The sequence below is a fragment of the Pristiophorus japonicus genome, chromosome X (genome assembly GCF_044704955.1).
Source record: "Pristiophorus japonicus isolate sPriJap1 chromosome X, sPriJap1.hap1, whole genome shotgun sequence".
NCBI classification, from domain to species: Eukaryota; Metazoa; Chordata; class Chondrichthyes; family Pristiophoridae; genus Pristiophorus; species Pristiophorus japonicus.
The window spans coordinates 30799053-30816629 of NC_092010.1; positions in this window are offsets into that span (position 1 = coordinate 30799053).

Here is a 17577-nt window from a genome sequence, read left to right on the forward strand (position 1 = left end):
AGTGTAGGGGGAAACGCAGGGTATTAGAGCACACAGTGTGGGGGGGAAAAGCAGGGTATTAGAGTAAAGAGTGCAGGGGGAACCGTAGGGTATTACAGCACACAGTGCAGGGGGGAAATGCAGGGTATTAGAGCACAGAGTGTAGGGGGGGAAACACAGGGTATTAGAGCACAGAGTGTGGGGGGAAACACAGGGTATTAGAGCACAGAGTGTAGTGGGGGAAACACAGGGTATTAGAGCACAGAGTGTGGGGGGAAACGCAGGGTATTAGAGCACAGAGTGTGGGGGGGGGAAACACAGGGTATTAGAGCAGAGAGTGTGGTGGGAAACACAGGGTATTAGAGCACAGAGTGTAGGGGGAAACGCAGGGTATTAGAGCACGGAGAGTAGGGGGAAACGCAGGGTATTAGAGCACAGAGTGTGGGGGGAAACGCAGGGTATTAGAGCACAGAGTGTAGGGGGGGAAACGCAGGGTATTAGAGCACAGAGTGTAGGGGGAAACGCAGGGTATTAGAGCACACAGTGTGGGGAGAAACGCAGGGTATTAGAGCACACAGTGTGGGGAGAAACGCAGGGTATTAGAGCACAGAGTGTAGGGGGGGAAACGCAGGGTATTAAAGCACACAGTGTGGGGGGGAAAGGCAAGGTATTAGAGCACAGAGTGTAGGGGGGGAAACGCAGGGTATTAGAGCACACAGTGTGGGGAGAAACGCAGGGTATTAGAGCACAGAGTGTGGAAAGAAACGCAGGGTATTAGAGCACAGAGTGCAGGGGGAAACACAGGGTATTAGAGCACAGAGTGTCGGGGGAAACGCAGGGTATTAGAGCACAGAGTGTAGGGGGAAACGCAGGGTATTAGAGCACAGAGTGTGGAAAGAAATGCAGGGTATTAGAGCACAGAGTGCAGGGGGAAACACAGGGTATTAGAGCACAGAGTGTCGGGGGGGAAACGCAGGGTATTAGAGCACAGAGTGTAGGGGGAAACGCAGGGTATTAGAGCACACAGTGTGGGGAGAAACGCAGGGTATTAGAGCACAGAGTGTGGAAAGAAACGCAGGGTATTAGAGCACAGAGTGCAGGGGGAAACACAGGGTATTAGAGCACAGAGTGTCGGGGGAAACGCAGGTATTAGAGCACAGAGTGCAGGGGGAAACGTAGGGTATTAGAGCACACAGTGCGGGGGGAAACGCAGGGTATTAGAGCACAAAGTGTGGGGGGAAACGCAGGGTATTAGAGCACAGAGTGTAGGGGGTAACGCAGGGTATTAGAGCACAGAGTGTAGGGAGAAACGCAGGGTATTAGAGCACACAGTGTAGCGGGGGGAAATGCAGGGTATTAGAGCACAGAGTGTAGGGGGAAACACAGGGTATCAGAGCACAGAGTGTAGGGGGGGGAAACGCAGGGTATTAGAGCACAGAGTGTAGGGGGAAACGCAGGGTATTAGAGCACGGAGTGTAGGGGGAAACGCAGGGTATTAGAGCACACAGTGTGGAAAGAAACGCAGGGTATTAGAGCACAGAGTGTGGAAAGAAACGCAGGGTATTAGAGCACACAGTGTAGGGGGAAACGCAGAGTATTGGAGCACAGAGTGTGGAAAGAAACGCAGGGTATTAGAGCACAGAGTGTGGAAAGAAACGCAGGGTATTAGAGCACAGAGTGTGGAAAGAAACGCAGGGTATTAGAGCACAGAGCGTCGGGGGAAACGCAGGGTATTAGAGCACAGAGTGTAGTGGGGAAACACAGGGTATTAGAGCACACAGTGTAGGGGGAAACGCAGGGTATTAGAGCACACAGTGTAGGGGGAAACGCAGGGTATTAGAGCACACAGTGTTGGGGTGAAACGCAGGGTATTAGAACACACAGTGTAGGGCGAAACACAGGGTATTAGAGCACACAGTGTAGGGGGAAACGCAGGGTATTAGAGCACACAGTGTTGGGGTGAAACGCAGGGTATTAGAGCACAGAGTGTCGGGGGAAACGCAGGGTATTAGAGCACACAGTGTGGGGGGGAAACGCAGGGTATTAGAGTAAAGAGTAAAGGGGGAAACGTAGGATATTACAGCACACAGTGCAGGGGGGAAACGCAGGGTATTAGAGCACAGAGTGTAGGGGGGAAACGCAGGTATTAGAGCACAGAGTGCAGGGGGAAACGCAGGGTATTAGAGCACACAGTGCGGGCGGAAACGCAGGGTATTAGAGCACAGAGTGTGGAAAGAAACACAGGGTATTGGAGCACAGAGTGTAGGGGGTAACGCAGGCTATTAGAGCACAGAGTGTAGGGAGAAACACAGGGTATCAGAGCACAGAGTGTAGGGGGGGAAGCACAGGGTATTAGAGCACAGAGTGTGGGGGGAAACGCAGGGTATTAGAGCACAGAGTGTGGGGGGAAACGCAGGGTATTAGAGCACAGAGTGTGGGGGGGGAAACACAGGGTATTAGAGCACAGAGTGTGGGGGGAAACGCAGGGTATTAGAGCACAGAGTGCGGAAAGAAACGCAGGGTATTAGAGCACAGAGTGTGGAAAGAAACGCAGGGTATTAGAGCACAGAGTGTGGAAAGAAACGCAGAGTATTGGAGCACAGAGTGTGGAAAGAAACGCAGGGTATTAGAGCACAGAGTGTGGAAAGAAACGCAGAGTATTAGAGCACAGAGTGTAGGGGGAAACGCAGGGTATTAGAGCACAGAGTGTAGGGGGAAACGCAGGGTATTAGAGCACAGAGTGCGGAAAGAAACGCAGGGTATTAGAGCACAGAGTGTGGAAAGAAACGCAGGGTATTAGAGCACAGAGTGTGGAAAGAAACGCAGAGTATTAGAGCACAGAGTGCAGGGGGAAACGCAGGGTATTAGAGCACAGAGTGCAGGGGGAAACGCAGGGTATTAGAGCACACAGTGTGGGGGGAAACGCAGGGTATTAGAGCACAGAGTGCGGAAACAAACGCAGAGTATTAGAGCACAGAGTGTGGAAAGAAACGCAGGGTATTAGAGCACAGAGCGTAGGGGGAAACGCAGGGTATTAGAGCACAGAGTGTAGTGGGGAAACACAGTGTATTAGAGCACACAGTGTAGGGGAGAAACGCAGGGTATTAGAGCACAGAGTGTCGGGGGAAACGTAGGTTATTAGAGCACAGAGTGTGGGGGGGAAATGCAGGGTATTAGAGCACACAGTGTAGGGGGAAACGCAAGGTATTAGAGCACACGGTCTTGGGGGGAAATGCAGGGTGTTAGAGCACAGAGTGTCGGGGGAAACGCAGGGTATTAGAGCACAGAGTGTGGGTGGAAACGCAGGGTATTAGAGCACAGAGTGTAGGGGGGAAACGCAGGGTATTAGAGCACAGAGTGTAGGGGGAAACGAAGGGTATGAGAGCACAGAGTGTGGGGGGAAACACAGGGTATTAGAGCACAGAGTGTGGGGTGAAACGCAGGGTATTAGAACACAGAGTGTGGGGGGAAACACAGGGTATGAGAGCACAGAGTGTGGGGGGAAACGCAGGGTATTAGAACACAGAGTGTGGGGGGAAACACAGGGTATTCGAGCACAGAGTGTGGGGGGAAACGCAGGGTATTAGAGCACAGAGTGTAGGGGGAAACGCAGGGTATTCGAGCACAGAGTGTAGGGGGAAACGCAGGGTATTAGAGCACACAGTGTGGGGGGAAACGCAGGGTATTAGAGCACAGAGTGCGGAAAGAAACGCAGGGTATTAGAGCACAGAGTGTGGAAAGAAACGCAGGGTATTAGAGCACAGAGTGTATGGGGAAACGCAGGGTATTAGAGCACAGAGTGTAGGGGGGAAACACAGGGTATTAGAGCACACAGTGTAGGGGGAAACGCAGGGTATTAGAGCACAGAGTGTAGGGGGAAACGCAGAGTATTAGAGCACACAGTGTAGGAGAAACGCAGGGTATTAGAGCACAGAGTGTGGAAAGAAACGCAGGTTTTTAGAGCACAGAGTGTGGAAAGAAACGCAGGGTATTAGAGCACAGAGTGTCGGGGGGAAACACAGGGTATTAGAGCACACAGTGCAGAGGAAACGCAGGGTATTAGAGCAGACAGTGTAGGGGGAAACGCAGGGTATTAGAGAACACAGTGTAGGGGGAAACGCAGGGTATTAGAGCACACAGTGTGGAAAGAAACGCAGGGTATTAGAGCACAGAGTGTGGAAAGAAACGCAGGGTATTAGAGCACAGAGTGTGGAAAGAAACGCAGGGTATTAGAGCACAGAGTGTAGGGGGAAACGCAGGGTATTAGAGCACAGAGCGCAGGGGGAAACGCAGGGAATTAGAGCACACAGTGTGGGGGGAAACGCAGGGTATTAGAGCACAGAGTGCGGAAAGAAACGCAGGGTATTAGAGCACAGAGTGTGGAAAGAAACGCAGGGTATTAGAGCACAGAGTGTGGAAAGAAACGCAGAGTATTAGTGCACAGAGTGTAGGGGGAAACGCAGGGTATTAGAGCACAGAGTGCAGGGGGAAACGCAGGGTATTAGAGCACAGAGTGCGGAAAGAAACGCAGAGTATTAGAGCACAGAGCGTAGGGGGAAACGCAGGGTATTAGAGCACAGAGTGTGGAAAGAAACGCAGGGTATGAGAGCACAGAGCGTAGGGGGAAACACAGGGTATTAGAGCACAGAGTGTAGGGGGGGAAACACAGGGTATTAGAGCACAGAGTGTGGGGGGAAACACAGGGTATTAGAGCACAGAGTGTAGTGGGGGAAACACAGGGTATTAGAGCACAGAGTGTGGGGGGAAACGCAGGGTATTAGAGCACAGAGTGTGGGGGGGGGGAAACACAGGGTATTAGAGCAGAGAGTGTGGTGGGAAACACAGGGTATTAGAGCACAGAGTGTAGGGGGAAACGCAGGGTATTAGAGCACGGAGAGTAGGGGGAAACGCAGGGTATTAGAGCACAGAGTGTGGGGGGAAACGCAGGGTATTAGAGCACAGAGTGTAGGGGGGGAAACGCAGGGTATTAGAGCACAGAGTGTAGGGGGAAACGCAGGGTATTAGAGCACACAGTGTGGGGAGAAACGCAGGGTATTAGAGCACACAGTGTGGGGAGAAACGCAGGGTATTAGAGCACAGAGTGTCGGGGGAAACACAGGGTATTAGAGCACACAGTGCAGAGGAAACGCAGGGTATTAGAGCAGACAGTGTAGGGGGAAACGCAGGGTATTAGAGAACACAGTGTAGGGGGAAACGCAGGGTATTAGAGCACAGAGTGTGGAAAGAAACGCAGGGTATTAGAGCACAGAGTGTAGGGGGTAACGCAGGCTATTAGAGCACAGAGTGTAGGGAGAAACACAGGGTATCAGAGCACAGAGTGTAGGGGGGGAAGCACAGGGTATTAGAGCACAGAGTGTGGGGGGAAACGCAGGGTATTAGAGCACAGAGTGTGGGGGGGGGGAAACACAGGGTATTAGAGCACAGAGTGTGGGGGGAAACGCAGGGTATTAGAGCACAGAGTGTAGGGGGAAACGCAGGGTATTAGAGCACAGAGTGTAGGGGGAAACACAGGGTATTAGAGCACAGAGTGTGGGGGAAACGCAGGGTATTAGAGCACAGAGTGCGGAAAGAAACGCAGGGTATTAGAGCACAGAGTGTGGAAAGAAACGCAGGGTATTAGAGCACAGAGTGTAGGGGGAAACGCAGGGTATTAGAGCACAGAGTGCAGGGGGAAACGCAGGGTATTAGAGCACACAGTGTGGGGGGAAACGCAGGGTATTAGAGCACAGAGTGCGGAAAGAAACGCAGGGTATTAGAGCACAGAGTGTGGAAAGAAACGCAGGGTATTAGAGCACAGAGTGTGTAAAGAAACGCAGGGTATTAGAGCACAGAGCGTCGGGGGAAACGCAGGGTATTAGAGCACACAGTGTAGGGGGGAAACGCAGGGTATTAGAGCACAGAGTGTCGGGGGAAACGCAGGGTATTAGAGCACACAGTGTAGGGGGAAACGCAGGGTATTAGAGCACACAGTGTAGGGGGAAACGCAGGGTATTAGAGCACACAGTGTTGGGGTGAAACGCAGGGTATTAGAGCACAGAGTGTCGGGGGAAACGCAGGGTATTAGAGCACACAGTGTGGGGGGGAAACGCAGGGTATTAGAGTAAAGAGTACAGGGGGAAACGTAGGATATTACAGCACACAGTGCAGGGGGGAAACGCAGGGTATTAGAGCACAGAGTGTAGGGAGGAAACGCAGGTATTAGAGCACAGAGTGCAGGGGGAAACGTAGGGTATTAGAGCACAGAGTGCGGGCGGAAACGCAGGGTATTAGAGCACAGAGTGTGGAAAGAAACGCAGGGTATTGGAGCACAGAGTGTAGGGGGTAACGCAGGCTATTAGAGCACAGAGTGTAGGGAGAAACACAGGGTATCAGAGCACAGAGTGTAGTGGGGGAAGCACAGGGTATTAGAGCACAGAGTGTGGGGGGAAACGCAGGGTATTAGAGCACAGAGTGTGGGGGGAAACGCAGGGTATTAGAGCACAGAGTGTGGGGGGGGAAACACAGGGTATTAGAGCACAGAGTGTGGGGGGAAACGCAGGGTATTAGAGCACAGAGTGTGGGGGAAACGCAGGGTATTAGAGCACAGAGTGCGGAAAGAAACGCAGGGTATTAGAGCACAGAGTGTGGAAAGAAACGCAGGGTATTAGAGCACAGAGTGTAGGGGGAAACGCAGGGTATTAGAGCACAGAGTGCAGGGGGAAACGCAGGGTATTAGAGCACACAGTGTGGGGGGAAACGCAGGGTATTAGAGCACAGAGTGCGGAAAGAAACGCAGGGTATTAGAGCACAGAGTGTGGAAAGAAACGCAGGGTATTAGAGCACAGAGTGTGTAAAGAAACGCAGGGTATTAGAGCACAGAGCGTCGGGGGAAACGCAGGGTATTAGAGCACACAGTGTAGGGGGGAAACGCAGGGTATTAGAGCACAGAGTGTCGGGGGAAACGCAGGGTATTAGAGCACACAGTGTAGGGGGAAACGCAGGGTATTAGAGCACACAGTGTAGGGGGAAACGCAGGGTATTAGAGCACACAGTGTTGGGGTGAAACGCAGGGTATTAGAGCACAGAGTGTCGGGGGAAACGCAGGGTATTAGAGCACACAGTGTGGGGGGGAAACGCAGGGTATTAGAGTAAAGAGTACAGGGGGAAACGTAGGATATTACAGCACACAGTGCAGGGGGGAAACGCAGGGTATTAGAGCACAGAGTGTAGGGAGGAAACGCAGGTATTAGAGCACAGAGTGCAGGGGGAAACGTAGGGTATTAGAGCACAGAGTGCGGGCGGAAACGCAGGGTATTAGAGCACAGAGTGTGGAAAGAAACGCAGGGTATTGGAGCACAGAGTGTAGGGGGTAACGCAGGCTATTAGAGCACAGAGTGTAGGGAGAAACACAGGGTATCAGAGCACAGAGTGTAGTGGGGGAAGCACAGGGTATTAGAGCACAGAGTGTGGGGGGAAACGCAGGGTATTAGAGCACAGAGTGTGGGGGGAAACGCAGGGTATTAGAGCACAGAGTGTGGGGGGGGAAACACAGGGTATTAGAGCACAGAGTGTGGGGGGAAACGCAGGGTATTAGAGCACAGAGTGTAGGGGGAAACGCAGGGTATTAGAGCACAGAGTGCGGAAAGAAACGCAGGGTATTAGAGCACAGAGTGTGGAAAGAAACGCAGGGTATTAGAGCACAGAGTGTGGAAAGAAACGCAGAGTATTAGAGCACAGAGTGTGGAAAGAAACGCAGAGTATTAGAGCACAGAGTGTAGGGGGAAACGCAGGGTATTAGAGCACAGAGTGCAGGGGGAAACGCAGGGTATTAGAGCACACAGTGTGGGGGGAAACGCAGGGTATTAGAGCACAGAGTGCGGAAACAAACGCAGAGTATTAGAGCACAGAGTGTGGAAAGAAACGCAGGGTATTAGAGCACAGAGCGTAGGGGGAAACGCAGGGTATTAGAGCACAGAGTGTAGTGGGGAAACACAGTGTATTAGAGCACACAGTGTAGGGGGGAAACGCAGGGTATTAGAGCACAGAGTGTCGGGGGAAACGTAGGTTATTAGAGCACACAGTGTAGGGGAAACGCAGGGTATTAGAGCACACAGTGTAGGGGGAAACGCAGGGTATTAGAGCACACAGTGTGGGGGGGAAAAGCAGGGTATTAGAGTAAAGAGTGCAGGGGGAACCGTAGGGTATTACAGCACACAGTGCAGGGGGGAAATGCAGGGTATTAGAGCACAGAGTGTACGGGGGGAAACGCAGGGTATTAGAGCACAGAGTGTAGGGGGGAAACGCAGGGTATTAGAGCACAGAGTGTAGGGGGAAACGCAGGGTATGAGAGCACGGAGAGTAGGGGGAAACGCAGGGTATTAGAGCACAGAGTGTGGGGGGAAACGCAGGGTATTAGAGCACAGAGTGTAGGGGGGGAAACGCAGGGTATTAGAGCACAGAGTGTAGGGGGAAACGCAGGGTATTAGAGCACACAGTGTGGGGAGAAACGCAGGGTATTAGAGCACACAGTGTGGGGAGAAACGCAGGGTATTAGAGCACAGAGTGTAGGGGGGGAAACGCAGGGTATTAAAGCACACAGTGTGGGGGGAAAGGCAAGGTATTAGAGCACAGAGTGTAGGGGGGGAAACGCAGGGTATTAGAGCACACAGTGTGGGGAGAAACGCAGGGTATTAGAGCACAGAGTGTGGAAAGAAACGCAGGGTATTAGAGCACAGAGTGCAGGGGGAAACACAGGGTATTAGAGCACAGAGTGTCGGGGGAAACGCAGGGTATTAGAGCACAGAGTGTAGGGGGAAACGCAGGGTATTAGAGCACAGAGTGTGGAAAGAAATGCAGGGTATTAGAGCACAGAGTGCAGGGGGAAACACAGGGTATTAGAGCACAGAGTGTCGGGGGGGAAACGCAGGGTATTAGAGCACAGAGTGTAGGGGGAAACGCAGGGTATTAGAGCACACAGTGAGGGGAGAAACGCAGGGTATTAGAGCACAGAGTGTGGAAAGAAACGCAGGGTATTAGAGCACAGAGTGTCGGGGGAAACGCAGGTATTAGAGCACAGAGTGCAGGGGGAAACGTAGGGTATTAGAGCACACAGTGCGGGGGGAAACGCAGGGTATTAGAGCACAAAGTGTGGGGGGAAACGCAGGGTATTAGAGCACAGAGTGTAGGGGGTAACGCAGGGTATTAGAGCACAGAGTGTAGGGAGAAACGCAGGGTATTAGAGCACACAGTGTAGCGGGGGGAAATGCAGGGTATTAGAGCACAGAGTGTAGGGGGAAACACAGGGTATCAGAGCACAGAGTGTAGGGGGGGGAAACGCAGGGTATTAGAGCACAGAGTGTGGAAAGAAACGCAGGGTATTAGAGCACACAGTGTAGGGGGAAACGCAGAGTATTGGAGCACAGAGTGTGGAAAGAAACGCAGGGTATTAGAGCACAGAGTGTGGAAAGAAACGCAGGGTATTAGAGCACAGAGTATGGAAAGAAACGCAGGGTATTAGAGCACAGAGCGTCGGGGGAAACGCAGGGTATTAGAGCACAGAGTGTAGTGGGGAAACACAGGGTATTAGAGCACACAGTGTAGGGGGAAACGCAGGGTATTAGAGCACACAGTGTAGGGGGAAACGCAGGGTATTAGAGCACACAGTGTTGGGGTGAAACGCAGGGTATTAGAACACACAGTGTAGGGCGAAACACAGGGTATTAGAGAACACAGTGTAGGGGGAAACGCAGGGTATTAGAGCACACAGTGTTGGGGTGAAACGCAGGGTATTAGAGCACAGAGTGTCGGGGGAAACGCAGGGTATTAGAGCACACAGTGTGGGGGGGAAACGCAGGGTATTAGAGTAAAGAGTAAAGGGGGAAACGTAGGATATTACAGCACACAGTGCAGGGGGGAAACGCAGGGTATTAGAGCACAGAGTGTAGGGGGGAAACGCAGGTATTAGAGCACAGAGTGCAGGGGGAAACGCAGGGTATTAGAGCACACAGTGCGGGCGGAAACGCAGGGTATTAGAGCACAGAGTGTGGAAAGAAACACAGGGTATTGGAGCACAGAGTGTAGGGGGTAACGCAGGCTATTAGAGCACAGAGTGTAGGGAGAAACACAGGGTATCAGAGCACAGAGTGTAGGGGGGGAAGCACAGGGTATTAGAGCACAGAGTGTGGGGGGAAACGCAGGGTATTAGAGCACAGAGTGTGGGGGGAAACGCAGGGTATTAGAGCACAGAGTGTGGGGGGGGGAAACACAGGGTATTAGAGCACAGAGTGTGGGGGGAAACGCAGGGTATTAGAGCACAGAGTGCGGAAAGAAACGCAGGGTATTAGAGCACAGAGTGTGGAAAGAAACGCAGGGTATTAGAGCACAGAGTGTGGAAAGAAACGCAGAGTATTGGAGCACAGAGTGTGGAAAGAAACGCAGGGTATTAGAGCACAGAGTGTGGAAAGAAACGCAGAGTATTAGAGCACAGAGTGTAGGGGGAAACGCAGGGTATTAGAGCACAGAGTGTAGGGGGAAACGCAGGGTATTAGAGCACAGAGTGCGGAAAGAAACGCAGGGTATTAGAGCACAGAGTGTGGAAAGAAACGCAGGGTATTAGAGCACAGAGTGTGGAAAGAAACGCAGAGTATTAGAGCACAGAGTGCAGGGGGAAACGCAGGGTATTAGAGCACAGAGTGCAGGGGGAAACGCAGGGTATTAGAGCACACAGTGTGGGGGGAAACGCAGGGTATTAGAGCACAGAGTGCGGAAACAAACGCAGAGTATTAGAGCACAGAGTGTGGAAAGAAACGCAGGGTATTAGAGCACAGAGTGTTGGGGGAAACGCAGGGTATTAGAGCACAGAGTGTAGTGGGGAAACACAGTGTATTAGAGCACACAGTGTAGGGGGGAAACGCAGGGTATTAGAGCACAGAGTGTCGGGGGAAACGTAGGTTATTAGAGCACAGAGTGTGGGGGGGAAATGCAGGGTATTAGAGCACACAGTGTAGGGGGAAACGCAAGGTATTAGAGCACACAGTCTTGGGGGGAAATGCAGGGTGTTAGAGCACAGAGTGTCGGGGGAAACGCAGGGTATTAGAGCACAGAGTGTGGGTGGAAACGCAGGGTATTAGAGCACAGAGTGTAGGGGGGAAACGCAGGGTATTAGAGCACAGAGTGTAGGGGGAAACGAAGGGTATGAGAGCACAGAGTGTGGGGGGAAACACAGGGTATTAGAGCACAGAGTGTGGGGTGAAACGCAGGGTATTAGAACACAGAGTGTGGGGGGAAACACAGGGTATGAGAGCACAGAGTGTGGGGGGAAACGCAGGGTATTAGAACACAGAGTGTGGGGGGAAACACAGGGTATTCGAGCACAGAGTGTGGGGGGAAACGCAGGGTATTAGAGCACAGAGTGTAGGGGGAAACGCAGGGTATTCGAGCACAGAGTGTAGGGGGAAACGGAGGGTATTAGAGCACACAGTGTGGGGGGAAACGCAGGGTATTAGAGCACAGAGTGCGGAAAGAAACGCAGGGTATTAGAGCACAGAGTGTGGAAAGAAACGCAGGGTATTAGAGCACAGAGTGTATGGGGAAACGCAGGGTATTAGAGCACAGAGTGTAGGGGGGAAACACAGGGTATTAGAGCACACAGTGTAGGGGGAAACGCAGGGTATTAGAGCACAGAGTGTAGGGGGAAACGCAGAGTATTAGAGCACACAGTGTAGGGGAAACGCAGGGTATTAGAGCACAGAGTGTGGAAAGAAACGCAGGTTTTTAGAGCACAGAGTGTGGGAAGAAACGCAGGGTATTAGAGCACAGAGTGTAGGGGGGAAACACAGGGTATTAGAGCACACAGTGTAGGGGGGAAACGCAGGGTATTAGCGCACAGATTGTAGGGGGAAATGCAGGGTATTAGAGCACACAATGTCGGGGGAAACGCAGGGTATTAGAGCACAGAGTGTCGGGGGAAACACAGGGTATTAGAGCACACAGTGCAGAGGAAACGCAGGGTATTAGAGCAGACAGTGTAGGGGGAAACGCAGGGTATTAGAGAACACAGTGTAGGGGGAAACGCAGGGTATTAGAGCACACAGTGTGGAAAGAAACGCAGGGTATTAGAGCACAGAGTGTGGAAAGAAACGCAGGGTATTAGAGCACAGAGTGTGGAAAGAAACGCAGGGTATTAGAGCACAGAGTGTAGGGGGAAACGCAGGGTATTAGAGCACAGAGCGCAGGGGGAAACGCAGGGAATTAGAGCACACAGTGTGGGGGGAAACGCAGGGTATTAGAGCACAGAGTGCGGAAAGAAACGCAGGGTATTAGAGCACAGAGTGTGGAAAGAAACGCAGGGTATTAGAGCACAGAGTGTGGAAAGAAACGCAGAGTATTAGTGCACAGAGTGTAGGGGGAAACGCAGGGTATTAGAGCACAGAGTGCAGGGGGAAACGCAGGGTATTAGAGCACAGAGTGCGGAAAGAAACGCAGAGTATTAGAGCACAGAGCGTAGGGGGAAACGCAGGGTATTAGAGCACAGAGTGTGGAAAGAAACGCAGGGTATGAGAGCACAGAGCGTAGGGGGAAACGCAGGGTATTAGAGCACAGAGTGTAGTGGGGAAACACAGGGTATTAGAGCACAAAGTGTAGGGGGGAAACGCAGGGTATTAGAGCACAGAGTGTAGGGGGGGAAACACAGGGTATTAGAGCACAGAGTGTGGGGGGAAACACAGGGTATTAGAGCACAGAGTGTAGTGGGGGAAACACAGGGTATTAGAGCACAGAGTGTGGGGGGAAACGCAGGGTATTAGAGCACAGAGTGTGGGGGGGGGAAACACAGGGTATTAGAGCAGAGAGTGTGGTGGGAAACACAGGGTATTAGAGCACAGAGTGTAGGGGGAAACGCAGGGTATTAGAGCACGGAGAGTAGGGGGAAACGCAGGGTATTAGAGCACAGAGTGTGGGGGGAAACGCAGGGTATTAGAGCACAGAGTGTAGGGGGGGAAACGCAGGGTATTAGAGCACAGAGTGTAGGGGGAAACGCAGGGTATTAGAGCACACAGTGTGGGGAGAAACGCAGGGTATTAGAGCACACAGTGTGGGGAGAAACGCAGGGTATTAGAGCACAGAGTGTCGGGGGAAACACAGGGTATTAGAGCACACAGTGCAGAGGAAACGCAGGGTATTAGAGCAGACAGTGTAGGGGGAAACTCAGGGTATTAGAGAACACAGTGTAGGGGGAAACGCAGGGTATTAGAGCACAGAGTGTGGAAAGAAACGCAGGGTATTAGAGCACAGAGTGTAGGGGGTAACGCAGGCTATTAGAGCACAGAGTGTAGGGAGAAACACAGGGTATCAGAGCACAGAGTGTAGGGGGGGAAGCACAGGGTATTAGAGCACAGAGTGTGGGGGGAAACGCAGGGTGTTAGAGCACAGAGTGTGGGGGGGGGGAAACACAGGGTATTAGAGCACAGAGTGTGGGGGGAAACGCAGGGTATTAGAGCACAGAGTGTAGGGGGAAACGCAGGGTATTAGAGCACACAGTGTAGGGGGAAACACAGGGTATTAGAGCACAGAGCGTAGGGGGAAACGCAGGGTATTAGAGCACAGAGTGTGGAAAGAAACGCAGGGTATGAGAGCACAGAGTGTAGGGGGAAACGCAGGGTATTAGAGCACAGAGTGTAGGGGGGGAAACACAGGGTATTAGAGCACAGAGTGTGGGGGGAAACACAGGGTATTAGAGCACAGAGTGTAGTGGGGGAAACACAGGGTATTAGAGCACAGAGTGTGGGGGGAAACGCAGGGTATTAGAGCACAGAGTGTGGGGGGGGGGAAACACAGGGTATTAGAGCAGAGAGTGTGGTGGGAAACACAGGGTATTAGAGCACAGAGTGTAGGGGGAAACGCAGGGTATTAGAGCACGGAGAGTAGGGGGAAACGCAGGGTATTAGAGCACAGAGTGTGGGGGGAAACGCAGGGTATTAGAGCACAGAGTGTAGGGGGGGAAACGCAGGGTATTAGAGCACAGAGTGTAGGGGGAAACGCAGGGTATTAGAGCACACAGTGTGGGGAGAAACGCAGGGTATTAGAGCACACAGTGTGGGGAGAAACGCAGGGTATTAGAGCACAGAGTGTCGGGGGAAACACAGGGTATTAGAGCACACAGTGCAGAGGAAACGCAGGGTATTAGAGCAGACAGTGTAGGGGGAAACGCAGGGTATTAGAGAACACAGTGTAGGGGGAAACGCAGGGTATTAGAGCACAGAGGGTGGAAAGAAACGCAGGGTATTAGAGCACAGAGTGTAGGGGGTAACGCAGGCTATTAGAGCACAGAGTGTAGGGAGAAACACAGGGTATCAGAGCACAGAGTGTAGGGGGGGAAGCACAGGGTATTAGAGCACAGAGTGTGGGGGGAAACGCAGGGTATTAGAGCACAGAGTGTGGGGGGGGGAAACACAGGGTATTAGAGCACAGAGTGTGGGGGGAAACGCAGGGTATTAGAGCACAGAGTGCAGGGGGAAACGCAGGGTATTAGAGCACAGAGTGTAGGGGGAAACACAGGGTATTAGAGCACAGAGTGTGGGGGAAACGCAGGGTATTAGAGCACAGAGTGCGGAAAGAAACGCAGGGTATTAGAGCACAGAGTGTGGAAAGAAACGCAGGGTATTAGAGCACAGAGTGTAGGGGGAAACGCAGGGTATTAGAGCACAGAGTGCAGGGGGAAACGCAGGGTATTAGAGCACACAGTGTGGGGGGAAACGCAGGGTATTAGAGCACAGAGTGCGGAAAGAAACGCAGGGTATTAGAGCACAGAGTGTGGAAAGAAACGCAGGGTATTAGAGCACAGAGTGTGTAAAGAAACGCAGGGTATTAGAGCACAGAGCGTCGGGGGAAACGCAGGGTATTAGAGCACACAGTGTAGGGGGGAAACGCAGGGTATTAGAGCACAGAGTGTCGGGGGAAACGCAGGGTATTAGAGCACACAGTGTAGGGGGAAACGCAGGGTATTAGAGCACACAGTGTAGGGGGAAACGCAGGGTATTAGAGCACACAGTGTTGGGGTGAAACGCAGGGTATTAGAGCACAGAGTGTCGGGGGAAACGCAGGGTATTAGAGCACACAGTGTGGGGGGGAAACGCAGGGTATTAGAGTAAAGAGTACAGGGGGAAACGTAGGATATTACAGCACACAGTGCAGGGGGGAAACGCAGGGTATTAGAGCACAGAGTGTAGGGAGGAAACGCAGGTATTAGAGCACAGAGTGCAGGGGGAAACGTAGGGTATTAGAGCACAGAGTGCGGGCGGAAACGCAGGGTATTAGAGCACAGAGTGTGGAAAGAAACGCAGGGTATTGGAGCACAGAGTGTAGGGGGTAACGCAGGCTATTAGAGCACAGAGTGTAGGGAGAAACACAGGGTATCAGAGCACAGAGTGTAGTGGGGGAAGCACAGGGTATTAGAGCACAGAGTGTGGGGGGAAACGCAGGGTATTAGAGCACACAGTGTAGGGGGAAACGCAGGGTATTAGAGCACACAGTGTAGGGGGAAACGCAGGGTATTAGAGCACACAGTGTTGGGGTGAAACGCAGGGTATTAGAGCACAGAGTGTCGGGGGAAACGCAGGGTATTAGAGCACACAGTGTGGGGGGGAAACGCAGGGTATTAGAGTAAAGAGTACAGGGGGAAACGTAGGATATTACAGCACACAGTGCAGGGGGGAAACGCAGGGTATTAGAGCACAGAGTGTAGGGAGGAAACGCAGGTATTAGAGCACAGAGTGCAGGGGGAAACGTAGGGTATTAGAGCACAGAGTGCGGGCGGAAACGCAGGGTATTAGAGCACAGAGTGTGGAAAGAAACGCAGGGTATTGGAGCACAGAGTGTAGGGGGTAACGCAGGCTATTAGAGCACAGAGTGTAGGGAGAAACACAGGGTATCAGAGCACAGAGTGTAGTGGGGGAAGCACAGGGTATTAGAGCACAGAGTGTGGGGGGAAACGCAGGGTATTAGAGCACAGAGTGTGGGGGGAAACGCAGGGTATTAGAGCACAGAGTGTGCAGGGGGAAACACAGGGTATTAGAGCACAGAGTGTGGGGGGAAACGCAGGGTATTAGAGCACAGAGTGAAGGGGGAAACGCAGGGTATTAGAGCACAGAGTGCGGAAAGAAACGCAGGGTATTAGAGCACAGAGTGTGGAAAGAAACGCAGGGTATTAGAGCACAGAGTGTGGAAAGAAACGCAGAGTATTAGAGCACAGAGTGTGGAAAGAAACGCAGAGTATTAGAGCACAGAGTGTAGGGGGAAACGCAGGGTATTAGAGCACAGAGTGCAGGGGGAAACGCAGGGTATTAGAGCACACAGTGTGGGGGGAAACGCAGGGTATTAGAGCACAGAGTGCGGAAACAAACGCAGAGTATTAGAGCACAGAGTGTGGAAAGAAACGCAGGGTATTAGAGCACAGAGCGTAGGGGGAAACGCAGGGTATTAGAGCACAGAGTGTAGTGGGGAAACACAGTGTATTAGAGCACACAGTGTAGGGGGGAAACGCAGGGTATTAGAGCACAGAGTGTCGGGGGAAACGTAGGTTATTAGAGCACACAGTGTAGGGGAAACGCAGGGTATTAGAGCACACAGTGTAGGAGGAAACGCAGGGTATTAGAGCACACAGTGTGGGGGGGAAAAGCAGGGTATTAGAGTAAAGAGTGCAGGGGGAACCGTAGGGTATTACAGCACACAGTGCAGGGGGGAAATGCAGGGTATTAGAGCACAGAGTGTACGGGGGGAAACGCAGGGTATTAGAGCACAGAGTGTAGGGGGGAAACGCAGGGTATTAGAGCACAGAGTGTAGGGGGAAACGCAGGGTATGAGAGCACAGAGTGTAGGGGGAAACGCAGGGTATCAGAGCACAAAGTGTAGGGGGGAAATGCAGGGTATTAGAGCACAGAGTGTAGGGGGGGAAACACAGGGTATTAGAGCACAGAGTGTGGGGGGAAACACAGGGTATTAGAGCACAGAGTGTAGTGGGGGAAACACAGGGTATTAGAGCACAGAGTGTGGGGGGAAACGCAGGGTATTAGAGCACAGAGTGTGGGGGGGGGAAACACAGGGTATTAGAGCAGAGAGTGTGGTGGGAAACACAGGGTATTAGAGCACAGAGTGTAGGGGGAAACGCAGGGTATTAGAGCACGGAGAGTAGGGGGAAACGCAGGGTATTAGAGCACAGAGTGTGGGGGGAAACGCAGGGTATTAGAGCACAGAGTGTAGGGGGGGAAACGCAGGGTATTAGAGCACAGAGTGTAGGGGGAAACGCAGGGTATTAGAGCACACAGTGTGGGGAGAAACGCAGGGTATTAGAGCACACAGTGTGGGGAGAAACGCAGGGTATTAGAGCACAGAGTGTAGGGGGGGAAACGCAGGGTATTAAAGCACACAGTGTGGGGGGAAAGGCAAGGTATTAGAGCACAGAGTGTAGGGGGGGAAACGCAGGGTATTAGAGCACACAGTGTGGGGAGAAACGCAGGGTATTAGAGCACAGAGTGTGGAAAGAAACGCAGGGTATTAGAGCACAGAGTGCAGGGGGAAACACAGGGTATTAGAGCACAGAGTGTC